Source organism: Odocoileus virginianus, chromosome 15 (assembly GCF_023699985.2).
Source record: "Odocoileus virginianus isolate 20LAN1187 ecotype Illinois chromosome 15, Ovbor_1.2, whole genome shotgun sequence".
NCBI lineage: Eukaryota > Metazoa > Chordata > Mammalia > Artiodactyla > Cervidae > Odocoileus > Odocoileus virginianus.
In genome coordinates this window covers 31,112,820-31,135,104 of record NC_069688.1, presented here as the reverse complement: position 1 = coordinate 31,135,104, position 22,285 = coordinate 31,112,820, and the positions used below count along the sequence as shown (strand labels likewise).

The following is a 22,285-nucleotide window of genomic DNA, read 5'->3' as shown; positions in this document are numbered from 1 at the left end:
CAGGTGGATTCTTCACCATCTGAGCCACCAGGGAAACCCCTGAGATGCTGTTAAGACAAAATTTTGCATCCCAGTTTGTGCAGCTGCAAAACTGGGGTGAAGATGCAAAATGGATTTCTTCTCTCCAAAAATGAAAGATTTGCTAACTCAGAACTTAGGCACAACCTTAATCAGATGTGAAAATAAACAGAAACCTTTTTCCTTATAAGAGCTTACTTGTTTTTCTTAGATTATAGAAGCTGCATCTAACACTCAGATCTGTAGTCTCATTCAAGTTCCATTGTGTGAGCAAGGCAATTTTTTAAAATTAGTAAAATGAGCATAAATCTTTTTTTATATTCAATTAACAAGACCATTGTGAGATTTCAGTGAGGTAATGTACACGACTTGTCATACATTCATATGTTCTGGAACACTGAGTTTCACTTGATGGTACCGATCAGGAGACCAAGTCTGGTCCTTGGTCCAGGAAACTAAGTCTTCTCCAAGTCACTTTTCCAGGACCTAGGTTGAGTCTAAGGTTTGCTTCTTCCCATGTATCCTTCCCTCTATGTGCACTATGAAACAAGCCATCTAACATTTCTTACTCCATAACTTTGCTCTCTATACCCACACCTCCCCTCCTAATAAACCTTCTTCCCAGGCCATATTTAAGCCTCCTTTAATGATATGTGTAGGCTTCCCAGGTGGCACAGTTGATAAAGATCCCATCTGCCAATGCAGGAGACACATGAGATGTGGGTCCAATCCCTGGGTTAGGAAGAGCCCCTGGAGTAGGAAATGGCAACCCACTCCAGTATTCTTGCCTGGAAAATTCTATGTCCATGGCGTTGCAAATAGTCGGACACACATACACTCACACACACACAAATGATATGTGCAAGGAATACAGCATGTGTGTTGTGTATGTAACATGATTTATAGATTTTCCCTAAGTAAAGTAATGCATAATAATTACAGAAAATTTGGACTAATCAGATAAAGCTTCAGTGGGAGCTGGGCTTGGAGCTGAACTAGGACTTGGGATTCAGACTTGAACTTGGATGTCCTGAGTTCAACACCAGGCTTGGTGCTTCCCACTTCAAAGGTCTATTCCCAACTACTAATTGCTGGTCTAATAATCTGAAGTTTGGTTCAAACACCACCTATATCAGACTCATCAGAGTGCTCCTTAGGAATGAAATTCCAAGGTCCCACCTTTGCCCAGGGCTGAGCCATAACCACTGAAGATAAGGCCTGGAGATATTTTCAGATAGCTACAAAAGTGATTCTCATGCAGAAGGAAAACTCTGCTCTAGATTCTAGACCACACTTGAGTAGCAAAGATGGGGTGGTCCAGACCTGCAGCACTGACATCAATAGTTCTTGTTAGAAATGAAGAACCTTCCCACAGTGCCCAAACTCACTGAATAAGAACCTGCATTTTAAGAAAATCTCCAGATTTTATCACACATTAAAGGTTTAAGAAGCTCTACTGTACCTCGATCTCAACTGGGAAGCTTTACAGCCTAATAATAGCTGGGCCCCATCCAGAGATTCTAGTGTACGTTCTATTCTGGATACTGGGGTGTGGCCGGGGCAAAAGGGCTCCTATTAGCTCAGTAAGTTATTTTAATGTACAGCCAAGGTACATTGTCCCCTAAATCCCAGCTCTTTAAGGTTAAACCATAACATGAGTTAAACTGACTTTTGCAGGTTTGCCCAGAGCCCCAAAGGATCACTTAGGGTAAACATTAGTTTTTAAGGGACAATGGACTCTGGAGACAAACAAGTTCAACCACAACAGCTTTAGGTTCACAAAACCCCAGGCGGCTGACTTCCGGTACCTTCCCGCGGGGTAGTTGGGCTTCTCGCTCCCACCCGGCCCCGCCCGGCTCACCCCCTCCCCGCCCCCTCCTCGTCCCGCCCCCTCCTCGTCCCGCCCCCTCCTCGTCCCGCCCCCTCCTCGTCCCGCCCCCTCCTCGTCCCGCCCCCTCCTCGTCCCGCCCCCTCCTCGTCCCGCCCCCTCCTCGTCCCGCCCCCTCCTCGTCCCGCCCCCTCCTCGTCCCGCCCCCTCCTCGTCCCGCCCCCCCTCCGTCCCGCCCCCCCTCCGTCCCGCCGCCCCCTCCGTCCCGCCCCCCCGTGACGTGCCGCAGCCAGCCGGGCTCATGCGCAGTGGCATCCCGCGCCCCGCACGGCTGCACCGCCTCGGAGCTTGTCATTCTCCGCGGCGCGGCTGCGAGTGCAAACTGCGGTGCCTGCTCGCCGGCTCGCTTCCCGGCGCGCCCCCGATGTGACCGACTGCTTGGGAGCGGGCTGGCGGTGCTCCCGGCAGCAGCGCCTCGGCTTTTCCCCTGCTGCCTTTCTTGTAGAGCCGCAATTCCCTCGGAGCCGGAGACACGCACCAGGGGCTCGGAGCGCCGCACTCCGGGGCGGGCGGCTGCTGCAGCGCTCGGGACCACGCGGACCCGTGTAGCTTTCGTCGTCGCCGCAGCCGCCAGGCGGTGCGCCCCGGCGATTGCCGGGCTCCGGGCACCGCGGAGCCGAGGCGGCTGGTGCAGAACGGCAGCGCCTCGCCCCGCACCCGCCGCCGCCGCAGCCGGGGCAGTGCGGGGCCAGCGGGGCTCTGCGCAGCCGGAGAGCTGTCCCCCTTGAAGGCTCCCTGTCTCCTGCATTCCAGTAAGTTGACTGTAGTTTATAAAGTTGGAGGGTGGCGCCGCGGGAAGGAGAGGTTCGTTTTTATTATCTTCACGTCGTGGGAAGCACCTTTTGTTAGCGGGGTTCCAGCTTGGGGAGTTGAGAAAGCGAAGCCGCGGACAGGGCACGCCGGCAGAGGCAGCCGTCCCGGGCGGGCTGGCTCCAGTCTCTGCTGAACGTGCCAGTTGGAAATGTGCTGTGAGAGGACAGGTGCTCCGAGGGCATTTCGCCTGCTGCCGATTGCTCATTCCGAGCTCCTTGACTGTATATGTGTTGTGTGTGAGTGTGCGCGCGCGCGCGCACAGGAGATAGGGGGGTCTTGTCACCTCCGTCCCAGGTCCTCAGGGAAGTGACTCCAGTAACATTCCTGGATGCGCTAGGTCTTCAGGGATGGAGGCTAAATCATTCTTTCTCTGGCCTCCAGGCTTCCCGCGCATCCCACTTTCCCTCTAGGTAGAAGTTCCCAACGTTTCCCTAATTAGAGCCCAATCCTTTAGGGGAAAACAACTTAATATGTCAACCTACAGTTTTGTGCTATAGGGCAAATAAAATGAGAAATCCGCTCAGTCTTGTGTGATTCCATTTATGTAAAGAATGTGAGCAAATCTCAAAGCAGTCGTGTTCAGCTGATGACACTTGGGTTTCACCCTGACTGTCCTGCACCTCTTATGTAAGCCTCCCTGCCGGATAAGTCTGTCTCTCCGCAGTGTCTGCAGCTGTGGTTCTCCATTCCATTTGTTTAAGGTCCAGCTTGAACGTATTTAATGAAAATGCTGACATGATATAGCGCCCTGCAGTCTGAAACAGAGTGCACTCTTCAGATTGGAGTGTCTTCTCCTAATAGGGTGCATGCGAGGAAAAACCCAGTATATTTTTCAAGGCAGCTCCAGGAATTAGACACATAAATCATGTTTTAAAATAGCATGCATTGTGCAGGGAGCTTGCAGAGGACACCTTTGAACACAACCCCTTTGTTTTAGAAAAAGTGGATATTGTTCATGCCAGACAATTGTTGAGTCTGAAAGTTAAGTGTACTGTTAGGCTTAATTATCTTAATAAACAAAGAGCATGATTTATAGGTAGCTGCCCTGTCCTACTTTGAAGGATAGAATTCCAGAATTCTTTAACCTTTCTCTCTCATCTGTTCCCCCAGAGATTCCTCTTAAGCAGAGAAATAGATTATCATCATTGATGTTTAATATTTGAATTGATTAAATTCGTAAAAGGATAGCTTGAAATACCATACAGTACTGCTATGACTGTGAAGACATGAATATTAGAGATAAGGAGAATATTCAGATTTTTTTGGTATGGAAGTCATTAGTTTAGTAAAACAAATAACATTCAGACTGCCCTAATATATCTTCTTTTGATTTGGACTTGTATTGCAAAACTCAGGATTGTGGTTTAATGTGAGATTTCTTTAGGTGCTCCTTAGAAAAAGAAGCACATTTATTTATAGTTTTCTGGCACATGGAACAAGATGAACTAGTTGTAGGCATCTCATTTAAAAGGCATCTCATTTAAAATCATAGTATTTTAAGGAATTCTAAGAAAATACACAAAATGTTATTTCAGAAGTTGATAAGTTATTCAACACAGTGTAGTTGGTGAGAACATCCATTGCTTATCTCAAGATCTATATCCAATATAGAAGCTGAAACAGATTGACCCCCATATAGGCTGTCACATCAAGGTTAGGAGGACAGACTAGGGAGACTTGCTGCTGGCTCAGGTACTGTCTGAGCCTCGGCGTGTTACCTGAACTCTGCGCCTCAGTGTATTTGTCTGTAAGATGGGGATTACAGTACCCGCCTCCCTGGATTGTGATGATGATTAAATGAGTTCATAGATGTAAAGCTGTTAAACCAGTGTCCGACTTATTAAACTGGGTAAAAGTATCATTGTTACTAAAGAAAGTCCTTCTGTGGGTACTCTTGACATTGAGTGAGTGAACGACTGCCGACAGAGGTTAACAGAAGCTGTTCGCATGTATCACAGGATACAGGGTATAAGCGTTTATTGAACACCTCCTGGTAATGTAGACACCAGCTGGTATTTGACCTATCATCTTTTTCGATTCCTTTTCAAGGTGGTGGCTTCATCTCCACTTTGGAGAAGAGGAAACTGGAACTCAGCAAGATCAAATCATAGAAATTGCATTTGGGCTTTTAACCCATGTCTGTCTCTTTCAAACCCTATCCTTTTTGGCCCTGCCGCCTCAACTTCCAGAAGGCTTTTTTCTTCTCTTCTCCTCAAATCCTCATAATAACATAATAAAATAGGTGTTGTTCTTGTCTTTCACTTACAGATGAGGAAATTTACATTTAGCTGTAAAGTATGCAGAGTGCTTAACTCACAGCATAGTTCTCCATGACTGGGAGCTGTTACTGTTCTCATAATTATTGTTAAAAGTCTTGTCTACCTTAGCACATTTCACCCAGCAGGTGAAATGGGTTTTATGCTTTGGTTTGAAGTGGATTCCATTGCTTTTTCCTTTCCTGCTCATATATTCAGAGAATTGAGAAAAAGAGAGTGTGTTATGTTTCCTGTTGGAGCCCGCCCCTCCCGGGTTTGTTTGCTGCCTGCAGATGAAGCTGCGGGATCCGCACAGCCTGGTGAACCACCGCAAGCTGGTCATTCATCTGCAATTGGCGTCATCTGTGAGCATGAGTTCAGTCCTAGCTGGAAAGTACCCCTGGGGCAGAGAGAGAGAGAGTGTACACTTTGCTGCATATTGTACTGTTTGTTCAGAAATGGCAATAATTTATATTTCATGTTAAATAAGCATGCTTCCTCTGGGCCTTAGTACAGTGTGGTCGGAAGCAGTTTCAGGGATCATGTGTGAGGTGTCCAGTCGGCCTTCCTTATCCATAGGTTCCACGTCTGTAGATTCAACTGACCAAGGGTTGAAAATATATTTTTAAAATTCCAGAAAGTTCCAAGAGGCAAAACTTGAACTTACTTTGCTCCAGCAGCTATTTATATAGCATTTACATATTTAATGTTAACATGGCATTTACATTGTATTAAGTGTTATAAGAACTCTAGAGATGAAGTGTGTGAGAGAATGTACTTTAAGGTTATATGCAGATATAATGCTATTTTATATAAAGAACTTGAGCATCCACTGATTTTGGTATCCTCAGGGGTTCTAGAACCAATTGCCCATGGACTGGTGGACTGCACTTTATTAAAACTCTGGTCCACAGCCTGTTGAGCATCTTACTTGACTTCCAAAAGTTGAGAATGATTGAAAAGTTACTTTTTTTCCTGTAGCTTCCTTAGAGTATCATCCAGATCTACATAGTTTTCTGGCCCTTGGTAAATATTAACTCATTTTCTAGATATTAAAATGTAATTGCTATCAAGGGCACATAGGCCACAGGCAGTTTACAGACTGATTTAATATTTAATTAAACCTGGTATGCCACTGAAAGTTGCTTCAAGACAGATATTCTGCCTTGGCTTTTTTAAATAAAAAATTCTCTGTACGGCATGGCGATTAAGGTTAATAATACTGTATTGCCTATTTGACGGTTGCTAAGAGTATATTTTAAAAGTTCTCATATGAGATTATTTTTAACTATGTGTGGTGATGGATGTTAACTAGACTCATCTCGACCATTTTGCAGTATATACAAATATTGATTCATTATGTTGTACACCTGAAATTAACATGATTTTGCATGTTAATTATATCTCAATTAAAAAATTTAAAAGTCCGTGGGTGCAAGGTTCCAGGAGGGTGTCAGAAAGGGTCCTTGCCATCAGCTGAGTCTTTCCTCATCTCTCTGAAATATCTTCTACTTCAATTTTAGCCCTCCTGCCAGAGCACAAATATTCTCTTTACTCTTTTAAGTGCTTTTACATTTCAAATGTTCCTCTGCTCTGGGTGATTTGATAGTAAAAGGTCTTCCTTAGTCACTTCTATGACTCAAGTTGGGGCCAGAAGTTACTTTCAACTAATTCTTTAGAATTTGCGTAGTGTTATTTCTTGTTAACTGTTTGTTGGCTTATCTGTGACCATCTCTGTTTCCAGACAACTTTCTTCCAACATCCAGCTGTTAGAAGATATAAGTACCAGAAATGCAGGCTAATTATGGTATGAATAAAATGAATGAAGACCATTTACTCTTCCCCAGTCATCTCTCCTGTTTTGAATTATCTTCCCTGTAGGCTTGGGGAGTTGGGGGCTGATTGTATTTCTAAAGCTCTTGCCGCAGACATCTGGGAGAAACACGTGGAAGGTGATAGCAATTCTCCAAACAAGCAGTGCATGTACAACACGGTAGAGACAGCCCTTCAAGGCCGGGATGCTGCTGAATTTGAGGGTGGGGGTGATTGTGGGTACAGACGGCTCCATGATTTGTCTGCTACATCCTTACTGGATGGAACAAATAACTAACACAGAACCCTTCATGTCTGCTGGCTGCCATGCTAGGAACTACATACTCATTTACTTGAATCCCCACAGTGACCTTATGTGGTTACTTTGTTACCATTTTTTTGCACAAGCAGAAAGATCAGAGCACTTGTCTAACAGCATGTTAGTGAGTTTCAGACCCAGGAGTGGAGTCCGGAGTCTATGAGGCCTAGTGTTCTACTGCGTAATTTGGGAGCCTTCATTATCGCCCAGCTTTGTTGCATAGATGTCTTGTGCTGTGCTTCTCGAAATAATCCTATTCAGTCTCACTCCATCCCCATAGTGACCCTGGGATAGAACTGAAGGGATGGTTGAAGGTCTGTGCCCACAATCTTCTAGATCTTTGTGGAGGAGGAGTTTAAAGCTTAGTTCATTCAATGATCTCAGAAAAGAAACTCATATGTTAGCATTGTGAAATAGGAAGCATATAGCCATCCACTGATAACGGGATGCCGTGAAGAAGCTTGCAAACTTTATCTGTGTTTGATGTCATGGAGTTGCGTCATTCTCATTCAAGAAAGAACAATCTGAAATTTTCTCTGGTGATTTCTAAAAAAGTGAATCAAAATTGATTTAATCAACAGTGAACATTACTGTAGTGATGTCGTGTATCACAGTGAGACTATGGTTTTTAAGTAAATGAACGTGTGTCTCACAAGTAAGGTACAGGCATGTTGTCTCAGAAAATGAACATTGTGTCACATCTTCTGTGTCTGCATCCTAGTCTCTCTAACTGCTCTCGAAGTGCAGAGGGAAAGGGCAGAATTTAAAACCAATGTCTAATATTTTCAAAACCCTTTACTGTGAATGGCACCTCCTCTATTTTCTCATGATTTCACACTGGAGCCAATATTTGTTGCAGAGTCTCTGTAATTTGCAGTGACCCTTTTGTAAGGAGCACTTTTTTCCCCAAATAAAACAATTTTAAAAATCAATTAAAAAATTAAAAATCCCTTAAAAAGTTCTTCATATCCTTTGGGTTTTGAGTTATTATATTTGTTGTCATTGTTATAATATTTGGTATGTTAATGTCTAACCTACTCCCCCTTCTTGGTTTTATAGGACTGTATAATTTTCAAGTCTGTGAGTGATTAAAAACTTAAGAAAAGTTCAATTTTCTAAGTGTGGGTTTTATGGTAGAGGACAGGGAAACTTGGCCTGTTTCGGGTACGTGCGTGCTAAACAACAGAGCACTTGAAACCCTGTGAACCTCATGGAGTAGGCAAGTTTTTTTTTTTAAGTGTTTTATTTGACCGACAGTAGCTTTGTGCTTTGTTTTAATTTCATGGGACCCAGTCCCTGTATCTTGTGTTCTAGTGTTCATTTGTAAGTGATCAACTTCAGCTGATTTTCTAAAAGGACCAAAAGCTGTGACTAGTCAACACTGCTACATCTGTCATTTCAGTCTTCAGGGAGCTCCAGGGTTGCCTATGGAAGCTCTCCTGTGAATTTGTAACCTAAGGAATAAAGGGCATTTAGATGGGTTGTTAAGGTTCAGGTCTCGAGGTATTTGTGACTCAGTCATTGCTGTTAATGTTGCTTCCACTCACTCTGGCCTTTCAACTTGACCCATACTCATTTTTTCCGTCACCCCCTTGTGGTTGAACTTGCTGAAGCTTTTGGGAGACTTTAATGTTGAAGCTGTGCATGTTATAGATCACAGGCAATAAAACCATACAAGACATTTAAAAAAAAAAAAAACTGTAAAAGAGCCAATCTGTAACATGGCCACACAGGGGAACACCACGACTTCTGTATTCAACACTTGGGAATTGCAGCCAGAGTGGCTTTATGATATTTTCTGTGACCCCCTTCTAAAAAGAGCTGTGAGCCTCATTCACACATAATCAGCCACTAGCAGCTTGGCAGTGTTTGAGTCAAACTTAGTTGGACTGGTTTTTACTCATTTATGCATTCACCAGATATATATCGATATGCAAGGCATAGTATTAGATAATGAAACCTCAGACATAAGAGGATTCCTTTCACATCTCTCAAAACTCTCAGTCTTGGGAGGGGAAATGATGCTTAACTCCAGCTTTAACCAGTGCATAAAAGATGCTGGGCTCTATTAGGGGTACTGGACTCCAAAGAGATGACTTACCCCTAGGGAATAGGGCAGGGTCTGAGTCTGAAAGAGTGAGTTGGAAGGGACCAGACAGCTGAGGATAGGAGTGGGATGGCAAAAATCTTTCTGAGGAGAGAGACCAGGGAGAATGGTGCAGTGAAGGCACGGAAGAGTGTGGTGTGTCTGTGAGACAGCTGGAACGTGATAGGTGGGGCTGGAAATGGAGAGTGGGGGCTGGAGCCACTTTGGAAAGGGTCTTGTAGGGCATATTGGGTCCGGATGAATTTGAGCATTTCAGGCTGTTTTTTACAAGGATCAGTCTGGTGTGTTGTAGAGAATAGATGGGATGTGAGGATGGCTGTGTGGAAAAGAGCAGTTGTGTGCAAAAGCTGTTGAATCCTAGTATGGATTTAAGGTCTGAACTTAGACTGATGGGGAGGTGGGGGACGGACAGAGAAGGAGAAGAGAAGCAGGAAGGGGTGGTGACTTTAGGGATGACTCCCAGAGCTCTGGCTTGGGTGACTGAAAGGACAGAGTTGTTCTTGATAGTGAATACAAAAGTCATGATAGTGAATACAAAGGATGATGTGTTGTAGGGAGAGAGAATGCTTTCAGGTATGGATTTGTGTAATGATACAGGGAACCAGGGCATCATTCATGGCTTGGGATTCTATTGACGGTTGCACAGGCTTGTGGTTCTAGAATTTAAGACAGAGGCTGAGCTGGAGATACAGGTTTGCAGGTCTTCTGTGTATTTGGAGTTGTTGTTGAGGTTGTAATCTGACTGAGAAGGTGCATTGTTGTCATTGTTCAGTTGCTCAGTTGTATCTGACTCTTTGCACCCCATGGACTGCAGCACGCCAAGCTTCCCTGTCCTTCAGTATCTCCTGGAGTTTGCTCAAACTCATGTCCATTGAGTTAGTGATGCCATCCAGCCATCTCATCCTCTGTCATTCCCTTCTCCTCCTGCCTTCAATCTTTCCCAGCATCAGGGTCTTTTATAATGAGTCAGCTCTTCACATCAGGTGGCCAAAGTGTTGGAGCTTCAGCATCAGTCCTTCCAATGAATATTTAGGATGGATTTCCTTTAGGATTGACTGGCTTGATCTCCTTGCAGTCCAAGGGACTCTCAGAGTCTTCTCCAACACCACAGTTCAAAAGCATCAATTCTTCAGAGTTCAGCCTTCTTTATGGTCCAACTCTCACATCCATATATGACTACTTTAAAAACCATAGCTTTGGCTAGATGGACCTTTGTCAGCAAAGTAATGTCTCTGCTTTTTAATACGCTGTCTAGGTTTGTCATAGCTTTTCCAAGGAACCGGAAGGCCAAGGTGGCAGGCAAAGGGAAAGGAGATGGGGGAATAGTAAGATTAAGTGAGGGAAGTTATTGACAAGTGCTTGGACACAAAGTGGCAGAAGCCAGAGGCAAAGCGGAATGAGGTGCTTGATGGAATGGGAGCCAAGTGACAAAAGGAGTGAAATACCAAGAAAAGGCAGAGAGCAGAGGAACAGTCTGACTGTTAACACGCTTGTAACCATACACAGGACAGTGACTGTGTCTCGTGTAGCTTTCAAGGCTTGTGAAGAAGTATTAAAAACCTACTGTGTGGAAAAGGGACAGGGAGTGGGGTCAACGAAAGAAATAAATAAAATCATGAATAAAGCACAATCCTTGATATCAAGCTGCTTATAGCACAGAAATGTCATTTCTTGTTTTCCCTTTTCATTCATTTTTCTCCTTCGTTGACAGCAGGACAGGGGCACTTGGGAAAGTGGGAAGAATGAAAGAATTACTTTCTTGGCACAAAATTATTGGTTCTCATAACAGGCACATCTCACTGTGCCTATGAATGAGCACGCCGGAAGGGACAGTAATGATGACCCACTATTTGGTGGTTTACAAAAATAAGCTTTTCTCAGGGCTGCAGCATCTTTGGAAGGTTGAACCTTTGAACCAATCTTGCTAGAGTTATTAATGAGCCTTTTGGCTCACTGGATTATTTGAGATATATTAGGTACAGTTTCCTGTAATTTTCACTTGTCTTATAAGAAACAGGCAACATTAAGTCATAGACAAGCTGCTGTATTGGGGGGATGATGAAAATAATTACCATGTGTTTTAGTTAATATCATGCATATCAGTCCTTGCTCCTTTCATTTTGACCTAAAGGTGGAATTGTTCCCACTGCAGAGATGAGGGAACTGAGGTGACTGTGTGGAGATAACATAGCTAGTAAATGGTAGAGCTCCTAGGACCCCAAATAAAGCATTCTGACTTCAAATTCTGGCTTCTTGCCATTCCGTTATGTTGCCTGTGTCTTCATGACTAGCTACTAAAGAAAAATTAGGGGGTAGCTACTTAAAAACAAAATTTAAGAGTTTTTTTTTTCATTAGTCTGCTCAAAGCACCAATAGTGGAAGCTATATTGACTGCAGTCTTTATATTTGATGAACCACAGATTCTTTATGCAAATGTATGCAATCAAGTCCGACTAGGGGAAAGCTTTTTTTAGAGACAAACATCTTTTTCTTTCATTATCTTAAAAATCTTTTAAAAAGCATCTAAGTTTAAAAAGAAAAGCATTCAACATTTTAAACTGTAAAATTGTTGTAGTTAAACTTGCTGTCTGGTATAACGGAAATTTGTTTTTCAGTTGTTACAATGGCCTTTGTAGGTGAGAAGTTTTGTGTGTGTGTGTGTGGTATGATTTAGTCAAATTAAGTTTAAACTATTGGTTTTCCTTTTATAATATCATTCCTGAATTCTCCAAATACATTAAGTGATGTAGCTTGCTTTATCTTGCCAAAGCAGCTATCATGTTCCCCTTTTAATGCCAAAGCATTAAAACATTTGTCTTTTTCTTAAGCAGTGTAAAATTATGCAGGATAAATCGAAAGGGCTTATTTTAGTTTTACAACTTGTATTTTAGTTTCAGATATTCTGAAATTTACCTAATTTTGCTACTGTTAAGGCAGATATTAACTATTAGTATATAGAAATGTTTAGAATCATGAAATGTTCATGGAATCTTACAGCTGTTTGAAAAGTTTATGATGCTACATTTATTTCATAAAAAATATCTGTGGGCCTTACTAAATAGCAGTTTTCAGATGAAAGCAATTTCTAGCAAGTAGCAAAATGCTGGTACTAGTGCTTATCTTTAAATCTCAATTTCAAGCTTCATGGTGCCAATTTTACATTTTAGCTTTAGTGGAAAAAAATTTAATCCAAAAGCGTTTATGCATTTGTGGCATTTGGAGGGTTGATCTTTTATTATTAGTGCTGATTTTTTAAAATCACCATACACTTATAAATTTTTTTAAAGTTTTATAAAAATGTTAGGCAACTATATTAGTTCTAGTAATTATCATTATACATGGTGTTGTTATAGTAGACTTAGTCCATTGCAGTTGAGAAATTACAATATAGGCATATGAGAATTTAAATAATTATATCAAATAACATTGTATTTTATGTGTGATTTTAGTGCATTTTATAATAATATGTGAGGAAATTCAAACAAGGTAAAATGAAACTTAGTTTGGCCATATCATGCCTCCTGTGTCCCAGTTTCATCCAAATGCACATATGATAATCCAGGGCACAGAGGTAGTATCCTGTAGAGGTGATTTGACAATACTGTGTTTATTACTCACCACCAAGATGAGTAATTAAGCTGCATTCCCACTAATCTTTCCATAAGCATGTATTTTAATTTTATGTACTAGGAGTTTTCCTTTTCTGAAGAGAGTAATTAAATTTTCCTTACCTCGTTTTTCTTCCTGTTGAATTTTATTCTGACATTTTTTTTATGTTAGTGTCTACTTGACATAATAGAACATGTCTAAATTAGTAATCTAATTTGAATGCCATAGTTATGTATACAGTCACAGCTTGTTTGAATAGAGGGCTTTTTGCGTATTGTGTATGCTCTTTCTCTTAGCAGATTGAGGAGTTATATGCTTAATGTTTCAGAATCCTAAACCTACTTATGTTTGCCAATAGACATGCAGAGATATAAATATTTTTACAAACATAATCTTAAAAGATATGCTTCCTTTTCAGATATTAGGAATTGACAGGTAAACTGTCTGCTATAACCTTTTCTCATACACAATAGATGGCTAAATCCAGAAGTGGCTGAAACCAACGATGTCATTTGTGGGGCCTAAATTGTTAGTGTTGAGGTTTGGAGTGTATTTCTCTGTTTTCCTAAATAAAAAATAATGCTTTGCAGTAAAGTATTATGAATCTTTATAACAAAACACAGTCAAGTAATATAACTTTTTTTTTGCTGTGCTATGTTATAGTCATTTTGCCCAAAATATACATCTTAAGCTTCTAACATCAGCATGAAATTCCCAATATCTCTAAAGTAAGAGTCGAAACTGAAATGTTCAGGGACTCATTTAAAGCATACAATATGGATAACAGCTTTTCAGATCTTATGCCATGGTGTATGGAAGAAGATTGCTAAACACTATGGTGGTTGAGAAAAAAAGAAAATGCCAAAGGATCAAACTTGCACTTAATGGTTTTTGCCACCACAGTTCTTAACCTTTCCAACTGGTTGAGTGGTTTACTAATAGCAGCTGGTCAGGACCTGCATTATTGTAGATCTTTCTTTTAATAAATATTCAATAGCATTTTCAAAATTGTTCCCCTAGCTACAGTTCATAATAAACAGCCCAGTGCTGGCAAAGAGCATGCTGCTTTTATACTGTTTTACAGCCATAGGCCATTTGACATTTGGACCCTTCTCATATGGATTTTTCCAGCTCCACATATCCTAAAAACTGTCAGCCTTGGATCAGAACAAGCCTTTTGCATCTTCACAGTTATAAGGAAATTAAAAAGAACTTTTCTTCTCCCTATGAAATGCCAAGGCCCGTGGTCAGAGAATTATCATTTGCTAGTCATATGCGTTTTCCTTTTGATGTTCTCACTGGCTTTTGGAAGTGATAACATGAAAAGCACTGCTGAAACGTGAACACAACAGTTTGATTTGATCTTCATTATACTCTTTCTGTTTAAAGCTGTGGTTCTCAAGGAAGGGTGACTTTGCCACCCAGAGGACATTTTGGTTGAACAGCTGTTGGGTGAGGGTGGGGGTTGGGGGGCCGGGAGGGGGATGCTAGGCCTACTGCTGGCATCTAATAAACGAGTAGAAGCCACGGATGCTATTATACATCCCACAGTGCACGAAACAGCCTTCCTCCACAGGGAAGAATTATCGGGGCCAATATGTCAACAGTGCTGTGGTTGGGAAACCCTGGTCTAGAAAGTAGGGAATGTCTTTCTAATTTGCTTTATATTGTTCAAGCAAATGGAAGTGTGTTCAGTGGTTCTGATGAAGAGATCCTTCCATTCAGTAAACTCATATATTGAACACCTGCTAGGTCCTGAAAATGTGGGGAAGACCATGACCTCGTCCTCAGGAGTTTCCGCCGTCTTTGCAGGATGAGTGGTAAACAATACTCCCGTTTGATGTGATGTACGGTAGTTAGAAGAGGCACACATGGCATGTTAAACTTGAAATAATTTCGATTTCATTTGCTACATGTGGGGGAATATCTAGAAGAACTCATCTCCTCTGTCTGGATGTAAAATTAGTCATTTGGGAGCAAAATTTCTCCTTTTCCCTTAACGATCAGGAATGGATCTCATTTACTGCATCCTTCTTCCCCTGTTTGAATTGGTGTTAAATTTAAAACATCAGGACAAAAGAGGAGGTGTTGACATAAACAGTGTTACTTCCAACATTTAGGGTTAGTTTTTCCACTTCTTCATTGAGGTATAATTTACATGACATAAAACTCTCCCATTTTAAGTGTACAATTCATAGATTTGTAGAAAACTGACAGTTACGGGACTTCCATCACAGTTTAGTTGTAGGGCTTTTCCATCACCCCAGAAAGATCCCTTGCGCCCCTTTGTGTTCATTCTGCATTCTCACTGCCAGTCCCAGGCAAGAGCTAATCTTTGTCTTTTTTCTCTTTTCTGTCTTACTTTCTGTCTCCATTTGCTAAGAGGCAAATCTATGGACATGTTATTTGGAATATTAATTTTTGAAATTGATTTTTTAATGTGTTTACTTCTGTTGCGGCACGCAGGCTTCAGTAGTTGTAGCACACAGGCTGAATTGCTCCACGGCTTTTGGGATCTTCCTGGACCAGGGATCAAACCCATGTCCCCTGCATTGGCAGGTGGATTCCTATCCACTGCACCACCAGGCATGCCCTGGAATAGTAATTTTTTGCATAAAATTTTAAAAGAATTAAAAATTCTTAGAAACATTAAAACATAGTTTGATAGCTTCTTTTTGAAAATCAGCATCATGTTTCTGCTTTTCATACTACCTGTGCAATACACCTGCTGTGGCACAGACTGGGTATGCTTTGTCAGAACTCCCAGACTGATACAGTGAAAAAGGTGACAGAGGAAAAGATGAGTGCGTGTGTTTAAGACAGCATATTTGAAGTCATACATGGTATGCCTGTTTCTTAGCTTTGCCCTGTTTAGTTCCCTGTAAATGTGTCTACTAAAATAATATTGTAGAAATCATTAAAAAACTGAGGTCTGGTAAACCCTTGCATGATGTGGGAAAACAATACAAGGCTTACATCTGGAGAACTCACCTGTCTGGGGAGTTGTATGCAGGTCAGCAGTTCTTTAGCCCAACACTCTGGGGCCAAATGTCTTTTAGAATCCATCCAGCTTTCAGAGAGGGAATGCAGTTTGCATCCTGTAGGTTAGGTAATACTCCCGTGGCATACGGGAGACACAGTCATTTCTCCAGCAAAGTAGATGAATATTCTCATTTAGTTGGACAGAAAAAGACTTGTCAGCTCAGGTCAGGGTTTGGAACAAATTCATTTGGTAGCAAAATAACAAAGACACTCTGTTTTCACAAAATTTTGCATTTTAAAATTGTGGCTAAAGGTTTATGAACCTGTCCAGGATATTACATTCAAAAATAATTGTCCCATCCTCCTTCAGCCCCGCCCCCAACATCTCCTCTGCCACATACGTGCTTCATACAGCTTAGCCATGGGTATACTTGTCTTTCTTTCACATCATTAACTTCCCATCAGACTTGACAAAATGCCAGATTAGCTGTTCAGTTTCAGTGAATGAGGGCCAGGTATGGATGTGTTATGGCCAGCCAGACCCACATTCTCTTATGTCTGTGGTTTCACCTCCCTGCTTTAGGCCTGGATTATAGCCATGTTCATCTAGCCCATCCCCTCCCCCCCTCCCCTAGGCCCAGGGCCCCATCTGATGAAGATAGCTTTTAAGGGTCAGAAAAGATGGCCTTGAAGAAAATCCAAAGGTAACGATGGTAGACATCATTGCAGTAGCCCTAGACTCATGCTTGGTAACCTTCACGCCTGTCACAAAATTGGGCTGTGGGACTGAACAGCTAAAGGAAAAGAGAAAAGTCAGTTCTCTTGAAGTAAAGATATTTAGAATTTAAGAAAGACAGACATGAAGAAAATGACATAAGGATCTTTACTGGGATCACAGCTTAGAAGGAGGACACCTATGAAGGCAAGATATTTCAGACTTATTCCAGAATGCTTAAAATCCTGCATAATCATCTTATATATTTGCCTAATGGCATTTAGCAAACCTTGTTAGTCTTTTAATCATAAACTTCACATCTCTGTTCATTTCCAGATTCCAGTGATGAAATTGTAACTGAGATGGCAGTGGGTTTTAGCTGGCCTTCTCCTAGGGAGCTGTAGAATGAGCATTGAGTATTTTGATCAACATGTACATTTGCTTTTGTGGCATGTGAGCAAGCATGCCCTTACAGCGGTGTTACTTAGAATTGTACTCTAGACTGTGGGACCCATTTATAAACAAGGGAATCCATTTCTGCAAATGAGAAAAAAAGAGGAGAGTTTAGTGTTGGATTAGCATCAGAGAAAAACTGCACGTTTATAGAAACATCCAAGAATTTTGCTTTACTAAGACTCAAAACATAATCAAGGCAGTACTAAGTTCTTAAAGAGCAATGTGAGCCAAAGTTAGTGGGCACTTGCGCACATGCTGTGATTTGCTGTCTCTTTTTTTTTTTTACAGTTCTTAATTGCTTCAAGGGTGACACCAAAATTTCTATCTAAAGGGGAACCGTCCGTGTGTACAGCTGTTGAGTCATCACTGTTTGGCAGTCAAAGTGCAAGCCCCGCCTTTTCTAGCATAGACTTCTTTCTGGGGCATCTCAGTTGACACCTCCTCTCCAGCTTCAGCCAACACTTTCCTCACAGGTTCTACAACCTCTTCCCAAGATTGGCTTTCTCTCTCATCTCCCAGCTTTAAATAGCTCCTCTCGTCCTGTCTTGGTTTTGCCAGGACAAGTTTGTCTTCTCGTGCCAAGCGTCTTCCTTCCTTGAGTTTTCAAACATTGCTTGTTGTTACCACATTTCCTGTTGTCAAAGGGCTGACGGCGCACGAGGGCCCCACCTTGTTACCGCTGCACCTTCTTCCTCGTTTAAATATGCCCCCCACCTTCTTTGTGCTGTGAGGATGCTGCCCCCTACTGTTGGAATGGACCCTCCGATCCCTCTCATGTGTCTCCCTCTCTCCAGCTGCTTTTAGAGCAGTGGTTCTCCACACTGGCTGCAAAAAGCATCGCCTGGGGAATTCGCCTGCAGTGTTGGAGACCTGGTTCGATCCCTGGGTTGGGAAGATCCCCTGGAGGAGGGAATGGCAATCCACTCCAGTATTCTTGCCTGGAGAATCTCCATGGACAGAGGAGTCCCTGGGGTCACAGAGGATCGGACACGACTGAGTGACTAAGCACCTGGAGAGATTTAATCCTTGGTGATGTCCAGGGCTCGCCTCTAGTAATTGTGATTATTGATTACCATACTGTGGTGGGGGGGAGTGCCAGGGGGCGGGTGCAGCTTTGCCAGGCTGGTGCTGGAAAGCTCCCCCAAGTGATGTAGCCATCACTGAGAACCACCTGTGTAGAGGGGCAGCACCTGTTTACTGTTATTGGTAACAAGCCATGGAATCACTGGAAGGACCAGCAGGGAAGTTTGGTTGCCAAGCGGGGAGGAGTTGGGGGGAGGAGTGAGAAGTTGGGGTGAGCAGTTAAAAGCTTTTATATTTAGAATGGATGAACAACAAGGTCCTACTGTATAGCACAGGGAACAATGTTCAATATCCTGTGATAAATCATAATGGAAAAGAGTATTTAAAAAGGATGTGTGTGTGTGTGTGCGTGTGTGTGTGTGTGTGTGTACATACTGGAGAAGGCAATGGCAACCCACTGCAGTATTCTTGCCTGGAGAATCCTATGGGCAGAGGAGCCTGGTGGGCTATAATCCATGGGCTCACAAAGAGTCAGACATGGCTGAAGCAACTTAGCATGCACACATACATGTATGTATATGTGTGTGTGTAACTAAATCACTTTGATGTATAGTAAAAATTAAGAAATTAACACAACATTGTAAATCAACTATACTTCAGTTTAAAAACTACTGCTTTTAAAAAGAGGGCAGGAAGAGACTAAACAGTAGCAACATCCCCCAGTTTATGTTGAGTTTCAGCTCAACAGTGTGGGTGTCTGTACGGGGCAGCTGCACACACCCAGCTGGTGTGACCACTTCCCCCCTTGAACCGTGTTCCCATTAGTAAATCCCGGGTGGCCCTGTAGCCTCAGCGGGACAGAAACCATTTGGGGCAAAGCCTCCGCTTATCTCATGTGGCTGGCACCCAGGGGCCTGATCTTCCTTTCAGAACTTTCGCTTCCAGCCTTGCAACCAACTGTTTTCCTTTTTCCTCTGTGTAACTCTGTAAACCGAAGCTGGGCGCCCTCCTCCCTCATCTGCCACCAGTTCACTTGCAACTCACTCCCCACGACGACACAACGCAGGAGAACCAATTAAAGTTCCCAAGTGGAGACTTTCACTTTGCCTTTCCTTTACGAGAAAGATGGGCGGCAGGGTCTTTGCTGGAAAACTATTGTAGAGAATGTAATTTTTCTGACTTAGTGGGAGAGGGGAAGCTAGTACTAAAATGGAGCTGTCATCTATTCATAGTTTGCTTTTATTCTTAATGCACCTATGGGTCTCGGAAATCTTGCCTTACACATTAATGAGTCCTGGAGTCGGACAGAAATGCATTCGAATAGGCTTCTTTATAAAGGTCTCTTTATCCAGCCTCTTCTGTAGACGTGCTGTGGTCAGAATGCACGTCCATTTTTCTGACAGCAGCACACAGGACCCTTTGGACAGGCTCCATTGTCCCGCAGTGTCTAAAGGAGGTGAGAACAGTTACAACAGGAGTGGGCCTACCATTCCCTCTGGACCCTACTGCTTCCCCTTGTTAAGGGATATTTTGTTCCAAAGACAGTGACAATACTTTTATTTGTGTAGGCAAGTAAAAAGTTGTAAGTGAGATGATTTTGGCATTAATGATGCACAGCTAACTGTTTTAAGGGAGTCTCATGTGAAATTTTTGGAAAATTCAGCTGTGCAAAGAAAGAAAAGAAAAGGAATATTTCACTTTATGAGCTACTGTAAAGATACAGGAATGACTTAAATGCCAGCTTTCTTTAACAGGATCAGTTTCCAGAAATTGTATTTCTGTAACACTTTCCCCTGAGCACAGATATCATGTAATTCAAACTTTGTCCCACAGTTGTTGGCTTGCATGGAAAAATGCACTTTTTCTGCCTCTTGCATACAGAGTGAGAGCCTTGCCAAGGCTGGCACTGCAGGCCAATGATTAATTAACGTGTTCATCCATTCAGTATGCATTTATTGAGTTCTTTCTGTGTTCTGCACACCGTGATGGAGCAACAAACAAGCTCTGCCTACTCTGACTTTCTTGTGGGAGGAGATAGTCACATAAACAAGAGAATATCAGCAGGTATTAGGTTCTAGGAAAGTAAAACATGTTAATGTTACTGCGAGTGACTGGGCAGTTAGGGAGGGTGCCCTGGAGGAGGTGACATTTAGGCCTACATGTGACCAAAACAGGCAAGGCTGACCTGAATTCAGAGACCAGCCTGGCCAGAGCAGACTCAGGCAGTCGGAGAAGGGCAGAGAGCAGCCTGACCAGGTTTGTATTTTAGAAAGATCACTTCAGAGCAGGACATAAGGGGAACCTGAACCAGAACAGGGATTCTAGCGCCTCAGCCTGGAGTCCGGATCTGGAACCAGGGGACCCGCTGGGAGCAGAACAGGCAGCCTGCTGACTTGATGCTAGATTGCTGATCTTGGGCTCTTCCTCTGCCCTCTGTCCTGACTCACAACGCCTCGTGGCCTGTTGACATCACCAGCCTCCATCCACTTGTTAAAATGCTTGTTCAGAGTGCTGACTTCAGATCCCAACCTGGTCTAGTGACAGAGAGTGGGACCCAAGACTTCATGAAGCCTCCGGTGTCTGATGTGTGGAGTCCATGGACCTGGTTTTTGAGAAATATTATGTCTAAGGGCTCTGCTTACTTGACTATCCCATGTAGTTCTTAAACAGCTCTGTAAAAGGAATGTATGCTCCCTGGGTTACAGATTGGGAAACAGACTCGATGTGATTAAGTCTCTGGCCCAAGGTCACACTGCTCATGCATGTTGTGACTGGCAAAGCAGGCTGCCCTTATTTGTAGCCACTGCTGCCTGCGTGAAGATGGGAAGAACAGCTCTGCAAAATTTCAGAAATCTTTTGCAGGTTAATCCGTCTCATGAATGAACATGGTCCTTCTTGCAAATCCAGTACATCCCATCTTGGGACAGAACCAGAAATGTCCATTTTTGCTGGCTTTTCTGGAGGAAAAGTTTAATGTTCTTTCTTAAAGATAGAATTTTAAGTCCTGGAATTGGGAGGGAGGGTGTATATTACAAAGGAGAGATTTGATCTTCATTGGTCTTTTTCTTTTTGCCTTTTTTTTCCCCATAAAAGAAGCCAAGAGATTTAAGGAATAGCATTTTTTTTTTTTAAATCACCATAAACCTAGAAACCCAACCATCATGCCTCACAGAAAATTAATCGTGCTTTCAGTTGCCATGAATCATTTATTTCTTAAGTGGCTCTTGAACCAAGAGTTGTGCAAATGATGTTGACGAGCTGGAGGAGGTTGCTGCGTGGAAAGCACACTGATAATTAGAAATCTTGTGTAAAAGCTGGCTTGAAAACACATTGATGTCAATGACCCACCTGCCTCCATTCGAGAGTGTGAGGGAGGTTCCAGCTTTATTTTCTTCTGGTGATGGGATATTGGATGTATTTATCTGGAGATTTAACTTCATAATAAAGTTTGGGTGGGCCTGACTTTAGGGACTTAGCATGCATGCATGCACTGGAAAAGGAAATGGCAGCCCACTCCAGTGTTCTTGCCTGGAGAATCCCAGGGACAGAGGAGCCTGGTGGGCTGCCGTCTGTGGGGTCGCACAGGGTTGGACACGACTGACATGACTTAGCAGCAGCAGCAGACTTTGGGGAAGGAAGGCATCCTGTATTATTAGTCTGTTAGGGCTCCCGTAACAGGTACCGCAGACTGGATGGCTTGGACAACGGAAATGTGTATCCTCACAGCTCTTGAGGCTGGAAGTCCAAGACCAATGTGCCAGCGGAGCTGGTTTCCTCTGAGGAGTCGTCTTGGCTCCCTGCCTCTTCACATCATTGTCCCTCTGGCACATGGATCCCTGATATCTGTGTGTCCTCTCCTCTTCACAGAAGGACACTCTTCAGATTAGATTAGGCCCCACTCTAGTGACCTGATTTTTAACTTAATTGCTTCTTCAAAGGCCATATAACTCCAAATACAGCCATGCTCTGGGCCATTGGGAGTTAGGACTTTAACATAGGAATTTTGGGGAAGTATCACTCAGCTCATAGCACACCTTTGCCCCTGGGGAATATGTAGAGATGAAGAGCATGAACAAAGCAAGAAAAAATTCTCCCAGAGCAGGGTGCCTGCCCCCCCACCCTGCGCTGCCACGCCCCCTCTGTTGGGTACCCTGATCAGGCAGGCCAAGAGGGGGACCAGCATCCTCTAGGTTGTTGGCCTCCACCCCAGTTGTGAATGGCCTGCCTCAGGCATGAACGCAGTTTGAATGAGCTTCCAGGAAGATGAAGGGGCTCTGTTTTCCTTGCA

General features: G+C 43.0%; 1 protein-coding gene across 3 annotated transcripts in view; it reads left to right on the top strand.

Annotated features, from left to right (window-relative positions):
• The first annotated feature begins 2,173 nt into the window (after positions 1 to 2,173).
• The window catches only part of PAG1 (phosphoprotein membrane anchor with glycosphingolipid microdomains 1), a 159,291-nt gene continuing 139,179 nt past the window's right edge, over positions 2,174 to 22,285 (top strand). For all 3 annotated transcript variants that reach the window (XM_070477213.1, XM_020891157.2, XM_070477212.1), the window contains exon 1: positions 2,174 to 2,658. The gene's annotated coding sequence lies outside the window, so the exon portion shown is untranslated. The remainder of the gene's footprint in view (positions 2,659 to 22,285) is intronic.